The sequence below is a fragment of the Ambystoma mexicanum genome, chromosome 1q (genome assembly GCF_040938575.1).
Source record: "Ambystoma mexicanum isolate Mex_15411 chromosome 1q, UKY_AmexF1_1, whole genome shotgun sequence".
Lineage (NCBI taxonomy): Eukaryota > Metazoa > Chordata > Amphibia > Caudata > Ambystomatidae > Ambystoma > Ambystoma mexicanum.
Window position 1 is genome coordinate 240,374,362 of NC_090922.1, and position 18,687 is coordinate 240,393,048.

The 18,687-nt window shown below is 46.9% G+C and overlaps 1 protein-coding gene across 1 annotated transcript in view; it reads right to left on the reverse strand.

Annotated features, from left to right (window-relative positions):
* Positions 1–18,687, reverse strand: part of PPP1R12C (protein phosphatase 1 regulatory subunit 12C) — a 1,339,157-nt gene that overhangs the window by 1,129,670 nt on the left and 190,800 nt on the right. The gene's annotated exons all lie outside the window — the stretch shown is intronic.

An 18,687-nucleotide genomic window follows, 5' to 3' on the forward strand; every position in this document is an offset into this window, starting at 1 on the left:
ATGATATGTGGCTTTTGACTCCAAAGACCTCACAGGAATTAACGTCTTGTTCTTTGACACGAGTTATACGACTGGTAGCCATGTGATCTGACATGTTATACCACTGACATCACAGAAAGCCACACATACAGGTGATGCCATCTTATTCTAAAGGCCTCGGTGATACCATCCAATAGAAGTTAATGCCTTGTATGCAGGATCATGTCAAGGGGACACGCGGGTGGACGCCGTCCACTCACTTTTTTCAGAGGGCGGACATTATCCTCTCCCCGCCCTCTAGTATTTTAGAGGAGCGTAAAACAATACACTATGGCTGTCTGTTTTCAATTTATTATTTTAGTGTGATATGGGTATTCGAACTGCGGTCGTCAGGTTCACAGGTCTGCCACTTCACCACTGCTCCATATGCCCTGGTAAAAAACAAACAACTAAATGTGATCTGTCCCATTTCGGGACTGCACTCTCCAAGGAAAATATTGGCATTGATTCTTGGGATTTAAAACGTGCACACTGACATTTTCATACACTTTTTATATGAAAATATCCTCTCGGTTTTATGCGTTGATTTTATGAAAAGGCCATTAGTCCTGTGCAATTTGTAAGGTCATGCAAAGACAACAGTATTACGCTGGCATATATCACATTGACAGGCTAATTTCTGTTGACGTCACATCCCATTGGGTATAAGGAGTCTCGGCACCTTTTTATTTAGGACTTGGGCCCCCTTTATATGTATGCGGTCGTCACCATATGTAAGGCACACTGATCTGAGGAAGCGCAGCCATCATATGCCATGTGCAGAATCACCTGCCAAAGGACCACCACTTAATGCCTCAACCTTCAAAAAAATTGTTTATTGCCTATTCCATATTTTCCTATAGCCTTCCCTCGATTTCCAATCACCTCCTGCCACAAAGTATTATTCCAAAACCACAGACTAAGGTCGGACGACACCGTGGTGGGATCACAACACGTCCTCTCTCGGACAAGGCTAGGCGCAGTAAGACCCTTACAGTGTTGATGGGTGTAGTATAAATACTAGATAACGTAACGTGCAAAGTATTGTCACCACGTAAGGTACATGTTCAAATGCATCAGTAATTCCAGTGAAATCATACTCTAGTCCTCTCATCTAGGGTACAGTTTCTCATCCAGCTGATGCTCATCAGCCCCACTTCACTTCCCACCCCATGTCCGTTAAAGGCAAGCACCCATAACTCCAGCTCTTGCCAACAAAGGAAGAAAAGCGCTTCATCTCGCCCTCGTTTCTCTAGGGAGTGTGTCTGCAATTTCCTGCTGACACAGCGAGGGTGAGAAGATGTTCCTTATGTAGCCCATCTGCACTATTGGGACACTGCCTAGTGGCGCGGTGGAGTACTGCAGAAAGTAGAAATGGCTCTAGGAGCCACACTTGCTGATCCAAAACAGCCCATTGGTGATGGTTTAGGGTCGGGGGTGTGCAGAATTCACAAAGGCCGAGTATTGGCACAGGGCCTTATGTTGGACAAGCATGGCCTAGAATTCTGGAGGTGCTCAGTGGTACAATGAGAGACACAAGGCACTCAAATACAATCAATTACACATAAATACACCATCCAATAAAAATCAAATCGGTACGTATTTACCACCTTACAATTATACAGCTATATAGCATTTAACACAGGGGTTACTCACTAGAGAATACCAAACTTTTACCTTTAAAACACTCAAGATTATCAGTTAACATAAGCCAACAGTGTGCAGAATTCTAAGCCCTGCCCCACCGACCTGTCAACCAACGCTAACATTTGTTTTCCTGGTAAGCAGCCCTCACGCCTCTTTTGCAATTGAGCTTGCGCAAGTGGATCCAGGTCACATGACCTAAACCACAACCACCTGCTTAGCAGTGCCCCGTCCTTTCCCTTCTGAAAGGTTCACTCAAAGGACGCCTCTAGCCGGCAGATGACTAAAAGGGCAATGTTTGGAGCTGTTCCGTTTGGAAGGAGCCAGGATCAGAACCCCTGTTCCTCGAACATTAACTAAGCACCTCGAATTTGTGTTTCGTGCATGTCTTCCAACAGCCCATCACCACACATCGCCAGCCAAGCCCCTCACCAGCAATGGACACAATCATAGCAACCTCACCCATTTCACCATAGAACCCATAAGCATTCCCCCTTCCACCACTACACAAAAACAGATTCCCACCAACGTCTGATCACCAAATCAGTACAGAGCCTCAAGGTAGTACTAGATGCCTAGAAGTAGTAGCGAGGAGGATGCCTCCCAATTGGTTGCAATTGAAACCAGATAAAATCGAAATCATTAGGCCAGGTTCTAAAACATCTTTAAAGCTTAACAAAGGTATTCTACACCGACCCACTTTGGGGCCCCATTGATTTTTAAAAATGAAATATGGATCCTAGGAGATCTACACTATTGGAGAAGTTACAAAAACGAACTTTTTTCGCATTAAAATCATGGAAATATGACAGCTTTATTCTTTCCCTGCGTACATTTACGCACAGGTTTAGATTAGGGCAGAGGGTCAGGTTACTTGACAGAAATCAGAACACTCATTTTGAGCTTTTATATACTTTTTACCCTCTCGAAGAGGCAAATCAGTTTTACACTTATAATTTTAATGTACCCTAATTCTAAAATCTTGAGTATGCAAGGTATAGTTTACATCCTTTCAACCTTACCTTGCAGTTAATGGGGTACATATTACAATAAATGGTCAATGGCAACAGAGTCAAGGGTGATTGTAAGGAACCAGTTACTGGCATGGATTCACAAGCTCATGAATATTCCCCGTCAGGCTAGGAATCGTCGGTAAAGAAAAAGAAAAATCAGTATCAGTTTCGTTTCTGATCTGTCTTTCTTAGTAGTAACCAATCACTGATCTCTGGGTCATACTGCCCCCAGCCAATGACTGCCCTCTCCCCAAGCCCCGCCCCTGGCAGCCATCCTCAGATTTGGTAGCACACCAAGTGGCAGTATGACCAAGTGAAGAGCCGCAGAGGGGTAGGTGGGAGGGTTCGCATGTGAATCCATGCCAGACCCATGCTGGAGAAGAACAAGTTACTTCTTACCTTGTAACGTTCTTTCGATGGGATGTTCCTCCGACGTATTCCTTATCTTAGATATCTCTTTACAGCTTTGCTGGCCTCGGAACATTTTTTATCTAGTGGGCGCTGCGCGTCGACGTCCGCCAAGTCGATGTCCCTCGACAGCCGCCGTATCGACGTCGACGTCATCCTGCCTATAAAGGCCGCGCGCAGCGTCCGTTGCTCAGTTCCGTTTTGTAGCCCACAATGATTCTTTCTGGACTAGACTAATCACCCTGAAGGAGCGTAAGCTGAAAATGCAGGATGCCATGAGGCCTAGCAACCTCAAAAAGTCAAAGGCTGGGAGACGTTGGGCATTTTGGAACTTGGTAACCATCTGTAGAATATCTTGAGCCCTCACCTCTGGTGGCAAGGCTTTTCCCAGGGAAGTGTCCAGGATCCCTCCGATGAACTGGAGTCTCTGCGATGGTATCATGTGTGACTTCTTTAAATTGAGGGAGAAGCCCAGTCTGTGAAGGGAGTGGCAAACGTGATTTAGCTGGATCTGAGCTTGTTCCGAAGATACAGCCCTGATAAACCAATCGTTCAGTTAGGGGTAGACGTGAATCCCTTCCCTCCTTAGACTTGCAACCACTACCAACATTAACTTGGTGAAGACCCTTGGGGCGCAGGTCAGCCCAAATGGCAGCACTCGAAAATGATAATGAGAGTTGCCAATTGCGAACCTCAGGTATTTCCTGTGTTTGAGATGGATAGGCACATGGAAATAAGCGTCCTGAAGGTCCAGAGATACCAACCAGTCCTGGAACTGAAGGGCCTGAAGGATCTGAGAAAGAGTTACCATCTTGAATTTGTCTTTCCTGAGGAATTTGTTCAATTCTCGCAAGTCCAAGATGGGTCTCAGTCCTCTGTCTTTCTTTGGAATGAGAAAGTAAGGGGAGTACCAGCCCTTGTTCCTCTCCGCTACAGGTACCGGTACCTGTTCTATGGCACCTTTCTCTAGCAGGTCTAAAATTTCCTGCAAGAGGAGTGGATCTGGAGCTTTTTGAGAGCTGATCCCCGGTGGATGACTCCGAGGTATGCGTAGGAGAGGCAGGCAGTAACCTTGGGCAACTGTTTCCAATGCCCAAGCATCTGACGTGATAGCCTGCCATTCCGCCAGATGTTCAGTTAACCTGCCTCCTACAGGTGTCTTGTGAGGAAGTCCTCAGAGTGGTTTTGGGGCGGCTAATGCAGATGCCGATGGTAAAGAGGCACCTGCTGTTGCTGCGGCTTTTGAATATCTACCCCGTCCACCTCGGGTAGTTCTTCTTTGTCCCCTTTGAGCCGGTTGTCCTTTACCTCTTCCGAATGCAGAGTAGAAGCGAAAGGACTTGCCTCTCGCAGAGGTTCCTGTGGAACGAAAAGGTGTCTGACGGATTGCAGCGCCTAGGGATTTTGCTGCTGCCTTTGATGTTTGCAGTTTGTCTAAACTGTCATCCGCCTTTTTCCCAAACAAAGAAGAGCTATCGAATGGCATGTTCAAGAGCCTGGCTTGCACATCTGGGGCAAAACCAGACTTTCTCAACCAAGCGAATCTCCTGGTTGTTGTACTTGCCGCCATTGCTCTGCTGATACCGTCAGCCGAATCAATGCCCGTCTGGAGGGATTCGCACATAGGGTCTTTACCGTCCTGTATGATATTTAGGAACGCCTCCCTTCTTCTCCCTCCGGGATGCAGTCAGCCGCTGTAGAAGCACACTCCCAAAGTGTATGGTTTCCCCCCTCCCAAACCCGCCATCCACTCTAATTTTTTATCCATTTTTAAAATCTATTCCCAAACACCCACACACCATGTAAATATTTTTCAAACCCCCTCCTAAAAATCATTGAGTTTTTATTCAAAAATGTGTGGGAAAAAACCCCACAAAAAAACAACCGGTGAGGAAAGGACATTGCACCCCTGGAGGTCTACCACGGTGGGCCAATCGCCCTTCCCGAGATAGGAATTTATCTGGCTGGAGGCAATCATCTTGAATTTCTTTTGGGGTAGAAAGATTGGAAATTGGAGAGGTCGAGGATAGTGAACAGGCCAGCCTAGTTGGGTTTGGGCACTGTAAACAGACGGGAGTAATAGCCCTCTCCTTGCTACCGCAAGGAAACAGGCTCCACTGCTCTGAGGTCTAGAAGCTTCTGTACCTCAGCACTGAGGAAGGGCGACCCAGTCTGTTGAAGAGGAGGGTGAGAGACTGGGGGAAGGGGCAAGCGAAAGCCCGCCCAGGTGAGGGACAAAACCCATCGGTCTTCTGTGATGGACTGCCACGCCTCCAGATGAAACTAAATTCGTCCTCCCACCCGAGTCTCGTGCGACCGATGATCATTTAGATGGTTTATCGGCAGGGGAGACCACTGGTTGCTGAAGAGGGGGCTATTGACCAAGAGGAAAACTGGCCACCTTGCCTTTGCTGCTCGCGGCGAGGACCACCAGCGGGAGCATCTGCCAGGTGCGCACGGATGTCCTGACCTCGTTTGAGACCCTGACCTCTGAGTAGAAGTTGCCCTAGCTGGTGTTTTGGCAAAGACAGACAATGAATTAGCAGGTTGCGTGCTTGCCTTGGTTTTGTGAGTTCCTCATCAGTGGAGGAGTGGAATAGTTACTTACCTTCGAAGGGAAGATCAAGTACTTTGTCTTGAACCTCCTTTGAGAACTTTCTAGCATGCAGCCACACTTGGTGGGAGATGTCTACTCCAACCATAAGGCCCCGAGCTGAAGTGTCATGATGGGCCACGGCCTGCAGCAGGTCCTGCGCCAGAACTTTGACATTGTATAAGACGCGTTTAAGGTCTTTGCGCTTGTCAGGGGGAATACATTCCTGAAACTATGCAAGCTCCTTCCACAGCTTGAGATTAGAAGCCGCCAGGATGAGCTCAATATTAGCCTGATGCAGCTGAAGAGCCTAATTGGAAAAAGCTTTTTCCCAAATGGCGTCAAGAAGCTTGTCCTCCTTGGAAGGGATCTGAGACGACCGCTTAGACTGGAGCATAGCTGCTGCCACCACCGTCGATGAGGGGAGTGGACATGCAGTCAATGATATGTCTTCCGATGCGTATAGCTTGTAGTGAGCATCATTTTTATTTTTCAGGTGTTGCCCGGAATGAGGTTTTTCTCAGACTTTGCAGGTTTTGGCCAGGACATCCTTTTGAAGGAAGAGGCCAGTGCGCTCCTGTGCCGGCAGAGTAAAAGCTCCAGAAAATACATCTTTTGGAGCAGGAGGCTCAGGTATTGGGATGTCTAGCAACGCCATCATATCCACCACCCGGTTGTGAAAGACTTTAATAGAGCGGGGCTGGTCATCGCTGTCCTGGTCCGCTTGATCATCAAGTGCGGCATGAAAAGAAACCGGATTCTCAGCACATGGCACCTCGGGCCCCGAGGGCAGGATTGACTGCACAACTGGAGTCTTTAGTACAGGTGAAAGTGGAGGCAGAGGAGGATGTGGCCCCACTGGGTGTGGTGGAGGAGGTGGCACTACACAGACCTTCAGAGTGATTGCCTGAGCAGGATGTGGTTCAGGTGGCCTAGGATACATTTCCTTGAATAAATCCTTAAAGTATGCCTTCATTGGATCAGAGTGCATAAGCGTCTGAAACTTGCAAAAAAAACAAATCCGGAGAAGGAGGCCTAGGCGCAGGAGTGGGTAGGGGCCACTCTGAAGGGGCATACTCCCAGGATTGCAAAGAGGATGGTTGCCAGGATGGCCCTCCACCAACTGGATCCACGTAATCCAAGGGAGCAGAAGTAGGAGGGAGCAAGACTGTGGCAGTGGATTCTGAGCACAACAATACATTTCGAGGGCGGAACGGATTCTTATTATCCACAAAACATGGAAAAGGCTTCTCAGCCCTGAAAACGGGCCCCTCGGTACCAGGCGTTGAAAAAGTTTCTGAGAGGTAGTCAAAATGGCCGCCGCAAACCGCAGGGGTTGGACCTCCATTTGTTAATCCCGGAGGTGAACTGCGTCACAGGATCAGTGAGGCCGTGGTCACCACAGGGAGGACTTCTGGTCCATTTTAGCCTTGTAACAAGGAACCTCGGCACAGCCAGTGCTAACAGATCTAGAGTGCTTTTGTGACCTCTTAGAGACTGCTGGCAAATTAGCCTCCAGTGAGGGACCATCGGTGGACCTGGTATTCGAAGACCTAAGGTGTTTAACTGACTTTTTTGCCCCCTCAGCAGGATCGGTTCAACCACAGGCCCGAGAGTGGGAAGGCTTAGGGTCACCCCCTGAAGCCAGAGCCCTCAAAGGGTGCCCCCCTCATTCTAGCTAGTCCTGGAAATGGCCCCAATATGTGGATCCTCTGGGATAACCCCAGTACATTTAGTCACCTTAACAGGAACCGCGAGACGAGACTCAGTACACTTAGTTCCATATTTGGAAACCTCAGGAATGACCCCGGAGACAACAGCCCCAGAAGTAGTTGGCTTACCTTTAGCACCCAAAACAGGAACCTCTGATGAAGATTCGGTCCTGCCAGCCCAGTTAGATCACTTTTGGGACACCTTAGGGAGATCCCTGGTCCCAAAGCCACTTGGGCCCCTCCGCTACTGGCCAGGGTGTACCAAAAAGGAACAAACCTACGGCTGCTTCCTTTTTTCCTCAATGAACTGCTCTGAATGTGGAGGGGGAATCCACTGGAACACCACCTTCCACCTGACACTGTAGTGCCCGGATGGCGAGGGAGTCACAGTAGAAGCACGAGTCCCACCGGTGTTCAGGGCCCAAGCACTCCAGGTAGAGAGTGGGGATCCGCCCTCGCATAACCACTTACACACGAAGAACAGACACGAATCCCAGACGCTCTGGCATAGACTGAAGGAAGAAGACTGGAACCGGAGCAGGAAGATGAAGGACAGGGGAACAAAAAGAAAAATATTCCCCAAGATGCAAGTGCGTCCTACCCCGACCGCACGGAGAAAAGGACTGAAGGATGATGCGCGGACTGGAGCTCAGGAAGGCGGGGTTATGGTCATGTGTGGTGGCCCCGCGTAAAATTAAAAGGAAAAAAGTTATTTTGATGTTTAAAAAATGCTCCAGTCCCGTCCCGATGGACGGAATGCCCCCACAAATATGGAGGAAAGGGGATGGGACGTAGGAGTAATTAAAATATAAACAGAAGATGAAATGGTCAGACATTCGAGAAATAATGAGGCATATTAAGCGACTATTGCCCTGTATTAGATTAACATCTGCTTTTGCAACATGTTTTAGAAAGTGAAGCAGCTGTAGAGTGGCTGGGAATCGGTATAGAAATAATTTGGTTTTCTAAGGTTCAATTCCTTCTTATTATGGTTTACTGAATTCCTACTAAGCAAAGCTTTTCTGATTTGAGTTAGCCTGTGAATTCTGTCTATCTTTGAGGATCTTGCACTCCTGGGGCAATTAACTGTTCCTGTTCTATATGGGTGGTTCTCACACTGCTGTATTGCTAATACACATGCTTGGCATGTTCTTTTTGACAGTAATGTGGACTGCTGAGGCCTATGATGTTCCAGTTATACGCGTAGCTTGCACTGCTGTGGTGAGGCCCTTAATTTACCTCTTCAGTGTGTGAGTGTTTGCCCTGCTCCATCCCATGCACTTCTTTCTCTATGCAAGTGGAACTTCAACTGTCATGACCAATAGTGCATCTTTTCCAAGTGTGGTAATCTTGCACTGTTGAGACTCCCCATGTTCCCATTCTATGTGAGGCAAGCATTGTAAAGACTGGTAGGGGGTGTCTGTACTTCTGCTCTCTATAGGGTAGAGAGGCACAGAAGACCCCAGCCAAGATTCTCTATAAGGTAGCAATGGACAAGAAATCAAGGCCTAGCTTCTCAGGAGGTGATGCAGGCTGGTTCTTAAGTACAGTGTGGTCCCCGAACCCCCACAAAGGAATGTCCACACACTATTACTGAAAACACAGTCTTTATATAATATTCAAAGGTATGTACACGATCACAATAACGCACTTTCTACTCGGAAGTCAATAATGATAAATATATACAATTCTAAAGTGGTACCACTAATGTTATCCAATTTCATTAAAGTGCATAAACTGTACGGTTAAAATGTCGCACAGATTAATAACGAGGAAACCAGCAATAGAGATAGGCAGGAACGTAAGATGGTTGAATCAATAGGCAGAATACTGGCGCCGTACCCGAGACGTAGTTCTTTGTGGAGATCCCCCCCACCCGGGCAACCTGTAAAATAAGGATATATCGCACAAGCCCAGTCCATATGCTCAGTAGTCTCACTTCTTCCTATTAAGGTTTTACCTCCCCAATGTACCTGGTGGAGTAGAGTTCTCCGACGATGCGTCGACCGATCCTTCTTGAGTGCCTCCCTTTCAGGCGGGAGCCACGGATCGTCGAGCGTCCGACGGTCAACAGGGTGAACTACGGCAGGGAAGTGGCAGCTTCGTTCCTAGCGGTGCTCGTCGACGACAGAGTGTTGGCATCCTGCAAGGAAGAGGCGTGCGGGGCAACTCGGTGACGATAGTTCTGGACCGCAAAGAGATTGATGAAGAACTCTGGCCCAGCAAGGGCGTCGAGTCGTCGGCGTCTCTGCGGTCTTTAGGTGGCGGGAAACCCACCGGTGGATGCTCCTCGGCGCGTCGACGGTCGGGGGTTCTCCAGCGGGAGACAAGCGGATGACGATGCAGACGAGAGCGTCCGATGATCAATTAAAGTTCTTAGGCAAACGGGAGCACGGCGGCTCCGGTCGGCGACGGCGGTCGTCGACAGTGGCGGACAACAGTCCGGGTGCTTCTGCTTGGAGTTCCGCAGCAGTCCCCGTATCGGGTCGGCAGCCTGTCGAAGGTCTGTCTACCAGGGAGCGTTGGCAAAGATCAGCGTTGCACGATGGTCCCTCGTAGCTCGGGAAGAGGGCGCCTTACCAGGTCCTCTCTGGGTCAGTCCTTGGAAACACAGCAGCCTTCAGATTGCGAGGGAGAGCCACAGCACTCCTCCTCGTCCAGCAGGGGTTTCAAGGTCAAGCGTCAGTTACTTCAGTTACTCGTCGTAGTGGACTTCAGCTTCTGAACACGATTCCTAGCAGTGAGAGGTCCCCAGATATACTGGGGATCTCCCATTCATTCCGCTGGGTCACACTCAAGCATCCAATCACGACTATGGGCATTCATGCAGTCAGGCAGCCAATCAGGCACACGAGGTATTCAGGCCGTTCACTTCTCTCCAGACACTCACAACAAGTTATGTGTATTGGGACAAGTACCAAGCCATTAACACTCCAAACTGCATTCATACCGGTTTCGGGTAGGGTTGTCTCAGTCATTGCGTCAACCACCAGATACTAGACACCCACAACACAGAATGCATATTCGTCACACACTCTATTCACCCAGGTCCCACCCACAGGAGGTACCCACAACATACATCACCGGGAAGGCTCCAGCTAGTCTGGCCGGGCATTCACAACAACACCATATACGGCATTTCCACCCAACAGCCAGTCAGGGGGAAGGGACAGAGTCAGGGCTTCCCAGGACTTTGGGAAAACAAGGTATTGGGGAAAAGAAAGCAAGAGGCAATGGCAGGGCCGGGGTATCCCAAAATGGAGGATACGCTGCGCACCCGTCACATTCAGCATTGAGCTGCCACCAGCCCATACCCTAATCTGCGGACCACCCACAGGTGCCCAAAAACGTACACTAGGGGCACAGGGTTGTACCCCAACCCATGGGTGCCATAAGGGTATCCCACGGGTCCGTTCACCAAACCAAAAGAAAGAGCTTCACCGCCAGGATTCCCACATGAACTGCTGTGCGGAAAACATGACAGAACACACGATAAAAAGCAGTAAAGGACAAGGATACAGAGGCCTTGTCCCTCTGATGCATTTCCAGCATCAGAAGCATGATCTACTGAGATCCATGAAATACCTTTTCTATATTAGGAGTGGAGTGTGCACTACCAGAGTTATGTTACACCTGTTGTATATGAGAGGAGCTTCTAGTGTGCAGACAAAATCCCAATTGGTTCTGTGTGTGGGAATCTTCTACCATTGCTCTACACCTTGCACCGTTTTCCACCTGTTCTACATGATAAAAGCTTGCATGGGGGTTGCCCCGATTCACCTTTTCTCTTTGTGTAGGGGAGGCCTGCACAGTTGCTACTCAAGCTGTCCTGCCTGTGTGAGCGAAGAGTATACAAGCTTAATACTGCTGTTGTACCCTTTCTTTATATGCAAGTGAAACGGTTAGTGCTCATCTATTTCATTTGTGAGAGGGCGTTTGGGCCACTGCACCTTGTTCTTTATCTGTTCATTGTCAGAGCAACCTGCTTTTCTGTCATGACGCAGAAAGCTACCGCATGGTAATTATTTCCATACAGTTTTTGCACACATCGGATGGTGGTCACATACTTTTTATTTTCTTGCAAAGAAAAATCATTTTTACTCTTGAAATCACATTTATTCAAAGTTTCAAAATAGAGACTAAAATACTCCCACCTCAAAATCGTATCTGGAGCACTGCCCCCAACGGCTACAGAATTCTACAATGAGATAATTCAAACAAGATGGGGAGGCGGAGAAGGGAATGTCTGCCATCAATCACAAGTCAGCTATTCTTCATGCCTGCCATCAATCACAAGTCAGCTATTCTTCATGCCTGCCATCAATCACAAGTCAGCTATTCTTCATGCCCAGCCGTTTTCTATCTAGGTTCTCCGACCCTGCTTTTTCCCAGCTGTGATCTACTCATACCCGTGATTTCTCTAATCTTGGTCTTCCCTCCTATTTCTTCAGATGCCTTACCTTCTTTTAATGTTGGTCTTTTTAATGCCAGTTCTGTCTATCTAGTCCCCTTCCATTCTCAATCTTTTCTTTGGTTGTAATCTACACTCCGTCTCACCAAGACATGGACCACTCCTGACGCACTTCTATCCCTGCATTTTTTCAAACTTACTCTACCCACTTTCCCACACTCCCTCCACCTGTATGGGCGTGCTCGTGATACCAGTATTCTTTTTAACTCTTCTTGGACTCTTCTACCTCCTCCTTCTGGTCTTCCAATTTTTACTTCTTTTGAGATCATTCTTTCTCTAATCCTTTCCCAGTCGCACTTTTTACAATCTATCACCCTCCTGGGCCATCTGCCGGTTTTACTCATCTTGCTCCAGTCTTCACCTTTATAATGGGTGACTTTAATCTTCCTCTTCCCATCACTTCACGAATTCCTTGCAGTTATCACCTATTGATTTTTATCACTTATATCTTCCTTGCCCCACCCTCCCACCAATCTAGCTCCTATCTTGATCTTATTTTGTCCTCTTTCCTCTCCTGGTTCTGACTCTGCTCACCTTCTTCGGACCATTATCTACTCTTTCTATCCCCCCCCCCACCTCCTCGCTGTACACACCCACCTTTACTTGGAATCAGTCTTTCAACTCTTCATTTGTTTCTCTACTTTCCCCACTACCACCCATCGCTTTACGTTTACACCAGTATCCCCCCCCCAGGAGGTATTAAAAATCATAGTGTCTCTCAAACCATCTAATTGCAAAGGAGACTCTTGCCCTGCAGCCATCATCAAGGAAGCAGCAAACATTCTCGCTCCCTTTATCACATCCCTCATCAAGGCCTCCTTCCATACCTGCAACGTACCAACCAACCTGAAGGACTCATGGGTGCTACCCCTGCTAAAAAAACTACCCTAGACCCTGATATACCCACCAACTTCAGACCCATCACCACTATCCCCTTCTTGCTGAAGATTATAGATAAAGAGGCATATAATCAAATTCAAAACTTTCTAGAGACTAACAAATTGTTAGGCCTCCGTCAATCAGGCTTCAGACCTCAACATGGCACTGAAACAGAAAGATAAAGGAAATTCAGCACTCCTACTGGACCCGTCTGCCGCATTTTATTTGGTCGACCACAAGATCCTCTGTAACCACCTTTCCATCACTTCTCATCAGAAGCCACAGCTTGGATCAAACCTTTCCTAAGCAATAAGTTGAGGAGTGTTCTCGGCAGCTGCGTCCGCAGACCCTGTCCCCATCACATGTGGAGTCCCACAAGGATCATGCGCATCTCCAACCTTGTACAACGCTTTTACCAAACCATTGTTTGATGACCTGGATCATATGGGTGTCACCTACACAAACTATGCGGATGACACCCAGATCCTTATTCCCTTGACAGATGACTATAACAAGGACTTCACGCTCATCAATAAAATCTACCTCATCATTCAGGCATGAATGGCCACACATGGCCTCTGCCTGAATGATGATGACAGAACTCTTCCTCCTAGCCACTCCCATCAGCACTTCCAAACTAGGTGATCATTAGCAGTCTTTCAATATTGACGTTAACAAAAGCCGCCGGTGAAACAAAAACGCTAGGCTTCTATCTAGATTCCTCCCTAAATCTAAAAAAACAGGCCACGGCCTCAGCTAGCACCTATACCGGTAAACTTATCCAGACATGCAAACCTTTCCTCTCCACACAAAGCTGCACCACTCTGGCTAGAGCCCCAATATTGTCAAAACTCGATTATTGTAATGGACCTTACCTTGGAGCCAATAAATACATTACAAAAAAATTGCAGATCCTGCTAAATAATGCCATTAGGACAGCCCTGAGCCTTCCTCGCAAACACATCTCTGCTATAAGAAGAGACCATAATTGGCCTTTTATTAAAGAAAGAATTCAACTTAAAACTACATCCCTCACTCAAAAATGCCTTAACAACGCTGCCCCACAAAACCTTTCTGACAAGTACACCCCTAAACAATCCAGATTTACCAGATCAGCTAGCCTGGTCCTTCTGCAGGTGCCCAGATATAAACTACAAAAAGCAGGAGGTAACATCTTTCCTGTCCTAGCGGCCCAACTGTGGAACCCCCCCTACCCCCTAACTTTAGAACCAGCCCTTCCCTCGCCAGCTTCAGGCACAAAATGAAAAATTGGCTAATCGCCAACAATGACCCTTAGAGGCCCTTAGCCTCTTACTATGTATATAGATATATAGATAACCATATATTCCTGCACCTCTCTTTGCCCTCCTTTACTGCCTTGCCTTCCGTGCATCTTTTAATCTCTATTGTTAACTTGTTTCTATGGTATTGTACCGTACAGTTCATCTCTGCCTGTGTAACTAAGAAATTTGCATTATCTTGTACTGCGCCGATACCTTTGGGTGAGGCGCGCATTATAAACAAACTGCAAATGTCTTACCCCTTTTAATTCTGATGATGCTGCAACCTTACTCTCTTCTGTAGACTTCATCCTGCTCACCTTTTCCTACCTACTCGTAAATCTCTTCAGCCTTGGATTACTTCTGCTCTTGTCTCACTCTGGTGTGGTTTACACAAAGCCAAACGGCACTGGATACTCCTTGTGTGATCTTTCCAGACTTTCTTCTCTACTACATTCCACTATGACCTTGCTGGCAAAATAATCTTACTTCTCAGAACTTAGAATTTCTCTCTCACATCCTCGTCGGTTTCAATGTCGCACAATTCTGTCCCTTAAACCTCCCTATCCCCCTTTTCTCATTGCTCTCATCTTCTGACTTTCCCCAACTACTTTACATACATTTTACTAGTCCTACTCCCACCTTCTCCTTTAGCAACCCCACTTCCTTATTCACTATCCTCCTTTGCTCTTCTCCGATTGACACTTTTGTCCTTCGTGCTCACCCTTCTGCTTCTCCTTCTGATCCTCTTACTTCTTTTCCTATTCCCAAGATCCATCCTCTTCTCCCTTACCCCTTATTAATTCTTCATTCTCCAATTCCTGTTTGCATGCTCTCATTCTCCCAATCCCGAAGAAACCATATCCCGACCCTTCTACTCCTGCCAACTTTCAGACAATTTCTCTTTCCATTCTTTACTCAACTTCTTGAGCATGCTGCTTATGCTCTTGTTTCTGCCCATCAATCTTCATTCCCTTACCTCCTCTCCAATTTAGATTTCGACCTCACTCTACTGAGACGGCTCTCTTGCATGTCTCTTTCTCACAGCTTGTCTCCAAATCCTGCTCTATCCTCATTCTCTTAGATCATTCTCTTAGATCTTTCTGCGGTATTCAATACTGTCACTCAAAATGTATTTCTTCTCTTTCTACTCTTGGTCCATCAGCCTCAGTTCTTAAATGGTTTCATTTGCATGTTTCCCAGCGGTCTTAGTAAGGTGGGCTGGACACACCCCTCATCCTCTTCCTTATGGTGTTGCCCAAGGGTCTGTTCTTGGTCCTCTTTTCTCACTCTACTGCCCAGCGTTATACTCTTATGTTGTCTTTCAATCTTTCTTTTCATCTTTATGCTCACAACACCCAAATCTTTTTCTCCTTTTGATGATACTTTGCACTCTGTCGCCAAGTGTCTATCCGCGGTTCAAAACTGATGTGGTCGCACTGTCTTCATCTTAATCCTTCATAAATTGAGATTCTACTCTTTCCTGCTCCTCTTCCCCCCTCTCCCTCATTCCCCCTTCCTCTAAACTGTTTTGTTCTTTTGCTCGTAATTTGTCCGTATACCTTTAAAATGATAAATTCTAGATTAGATTATTTTAACAGCCTACTGTCCAGCACCACCGCTGCCAACATACAATCTTTGCGGGTGGCTCAGAATAATGCTGTGTGCACCATCTTTAACCAATTGCGGCGCACTCACATTTCCACCTACAGAAAGAAGCTACATTGGCTTCCGCTAAAACGCAGAAAAACACAAAGTGTTAACAATGACACACAAGTGTGTGTCCTTAAGCAGTCCCTTATATTTGTCAGAATGCATCAAAGTCAAGAAAACCTGGAAGGAACCTTTGTTCCTCTACTGCTACAGTACTTGCTTCCCCCAGATTCAAAATCCCTAAATTTGGAGGTACCACTCTCTATTTCCAGGGTCCTCTCCTATGGAATGTACTTCCACCTGCAATACGCCAGGTTCAAAACTACACTCTTTTAAAAAGAGCTATAAAGACTCACCTTTTTAACAGAGTATTCTTATGACTTTTCCACACTTCCTCTGCTTCAGTCTTTTAATGTTTGTTTGTCTTGTTTTCGTTTTCTGTGCACCCCGAATACCATGGGCAAGTGGCGCATAGCAAGAATTAAAATAAATAAGTCCTCCCTTTCTTTTTTTTTTTGCATATTTCTTCTACTGCTTGATCCGGTGGCTATGCTCTTATTAGTCGTGCTCAACCCCATCTTTCTTTCCAGACCACTAAGCTCCTACTCCTGCTTGTTTTCTCCCTTAACGATTATTGCTCATCCCTCCTCTTTGGTCTTCCTGCTTCTCATCTTCTCCACCTTTTCTCCATCTATAATTCTACATTTGTCTCCTTTTTTCTCTCCTCGATCACACCTTTACTTTATATATTGCTTTTTCATATTTTGAGTCATAGCTCCTTTAGAATTTTGACTCTATTATAAGTTTATAAGTTCATTCATGGTCTCGCCCCTCTTTATCTCGCTTCACTTTATTCTCCTTCGCGGCCTCTCCGCTCCAAGAATCAGTTTCTTCTTTCTGTCCCTAAACCCCCCCCCCCCCCCATGTGCTTCTCATTTCCAGTCTTTTGCCCTTCTTGCACCAAAACACTGGAACGCCCTTTCTTTTTCTATTGGTTCTTCTCCCCCCCTTCATATTTTTCAGTCTAGACTTCAAACTAATGATCTGTTCTTTCTGATAACTGAATGATTGTCTTCTTCCCCTCTTATTTTTTTTATCTGCAAATGCAGTTTTCATGTTGATTGTACCACTATTTCTATTTGTACTAGCGCTTTTGGCAAATAGCATACATTTAATAAAATGCAAAAATAAGAAATCAGGGCCATGCACCCAACTGGATGTCGCCACCATCAGATCTTTTTAAATCCTTCCTTCCAATGCCCGCTCGCCCCTCGTTCCCCCCCAACAAACACAGTAACTTTCCACCTCATCTACCAACCATCCAAACCCTATGCTTCCTTTGTCCGCGAGTTCAGACTCGCTCACCACCAAATCAATCAGGCACTCAAACAATCTTCCTCAGCAGCCAACATCCCTAGCAACCAAGTGAATGAAGCTCTCCACTGCCTTCGACAAACTCACAGAGACCCAACTGACAGGAAAGGCAATATCCTCTATCTTCAATGCCCTGCTCACTCTCCGTCACAAGTCTTCAATCCCCGCCCGGCTCGTTGAGAGATCTGGCAATACCCTTTGACATTAGTCTCTCTCTCTCTCTGTGTCTCTGTGTGTGTCTCTCTCTCTGTGTGTCTGTCTCTCTGTGTCTCTGTGTGTGTCTCTCTCTCTGTGTCTCTGTGTGTGTCTGTCTCTCTGTGTCTCTGTGTGTGTCTCTCTCTCTGTGTCTCTGTGTGTGTCTGTCTCTCTGTGTCTCTGTGTGTGTCTCTCTCTCTGTCTCTCTGTGTGTCTGTCTCTCTGTGTCTCTGTGTGTGTCTCTCTCTCTGTGTCTCTGTGTGTGTCTGTCTCTCTGTGTCTCTGTGTGTGTCTGTCTCTCTGTGTCTCTGTGTGTGTCTGTCTCTCTGTGTCTCTGTGTGTGTCTGTCTCTCTGTGTCTCTGTGTCTGTCTCTCTGTGTCTCTGTGTGTCTGTCTCTCTGTGTCTCTCTGTGTCTGTCTCTCTCTGTGTCTCTCTGTGTCTCTCTCTGTCTCTCTCTGTCTCTCTCTGTCTCTCTCTGTCTCTCTCTGTCTCTCTGTGTCTCTCTCTGTCTCTCTCTGTCTCTCTCTGTCTCTCTCTGTCTCTCTCTGTCTCTCTCTGTCTCTCTCTGTCTCTCTCTGTCTCTCTCTGTCTCTCTCTGTCTCTCTCTGTCTCTCTCTGTCTCTCTCTGTCTCTCTCTGTCTCTCTCTGTCTCTCTCTGTCTCTCTCTGTCTCTCTCTGTCTCTCTCTGTCTCTCTCTGTCTCTCTCTGTCTCTCTCTGTCTCTCTCTGTCTCTCTCTGTCTCTCTCTGTCTCTCTCTGTCTCTCTCTGTCTCTCTCTGTCTCTCTCTGTCTCTCTCTGTCTCTCTCTGTCTCTCTCTGTCTCTCTCTGTCTCTCTCTGTCTCTCTCTGTCTCTCTCTGTCTCTCTCTGTCTCTCTCTGTCTCTCTCTGTGTCTCTGTGTCTCTGTGTCTCTGTGTCTCTGTGTCTCTCTCTCTCTGACACACACCCGCCTTCAGCTGAGTAAAGAACTTTCCAGTCAGTGCTCTCACGGAAGACCTCCTCAAACTCCCACGGGTCGATTTACCTCAGACTAACCAAGACTCACTCGCTTCTCCAAGAACTCATCATTCTCACAAAACATCAACTGTCTTACTCCAGTGACACACGCACCTTAAGCCTTCACCTTGCACACCATGGAACAGTCACAAATTCACCTTCAAAAAATAAAAACCATCAGTAAACAAGAAAAGACTTGGCAAAAATCTCAATACTTCTGGCCTTGCCCTGCTCAAAGAATTCCATGCAACATGCAGATCGATCACCACTCCCAAGGCCAACTACTACCAAAACACCACAGCCAATGCAAACCATGAAAGCAGAGCCTTCTTGAAAGCCATCAGGAATGGCATAAACCCACTGCCTTAACCACCAGTAGCGCAATCCCATCGAAAAAACATCTATTTCTTCAGCAACAAGATCTGCCAAGACATAGAAACTACCATTACAAC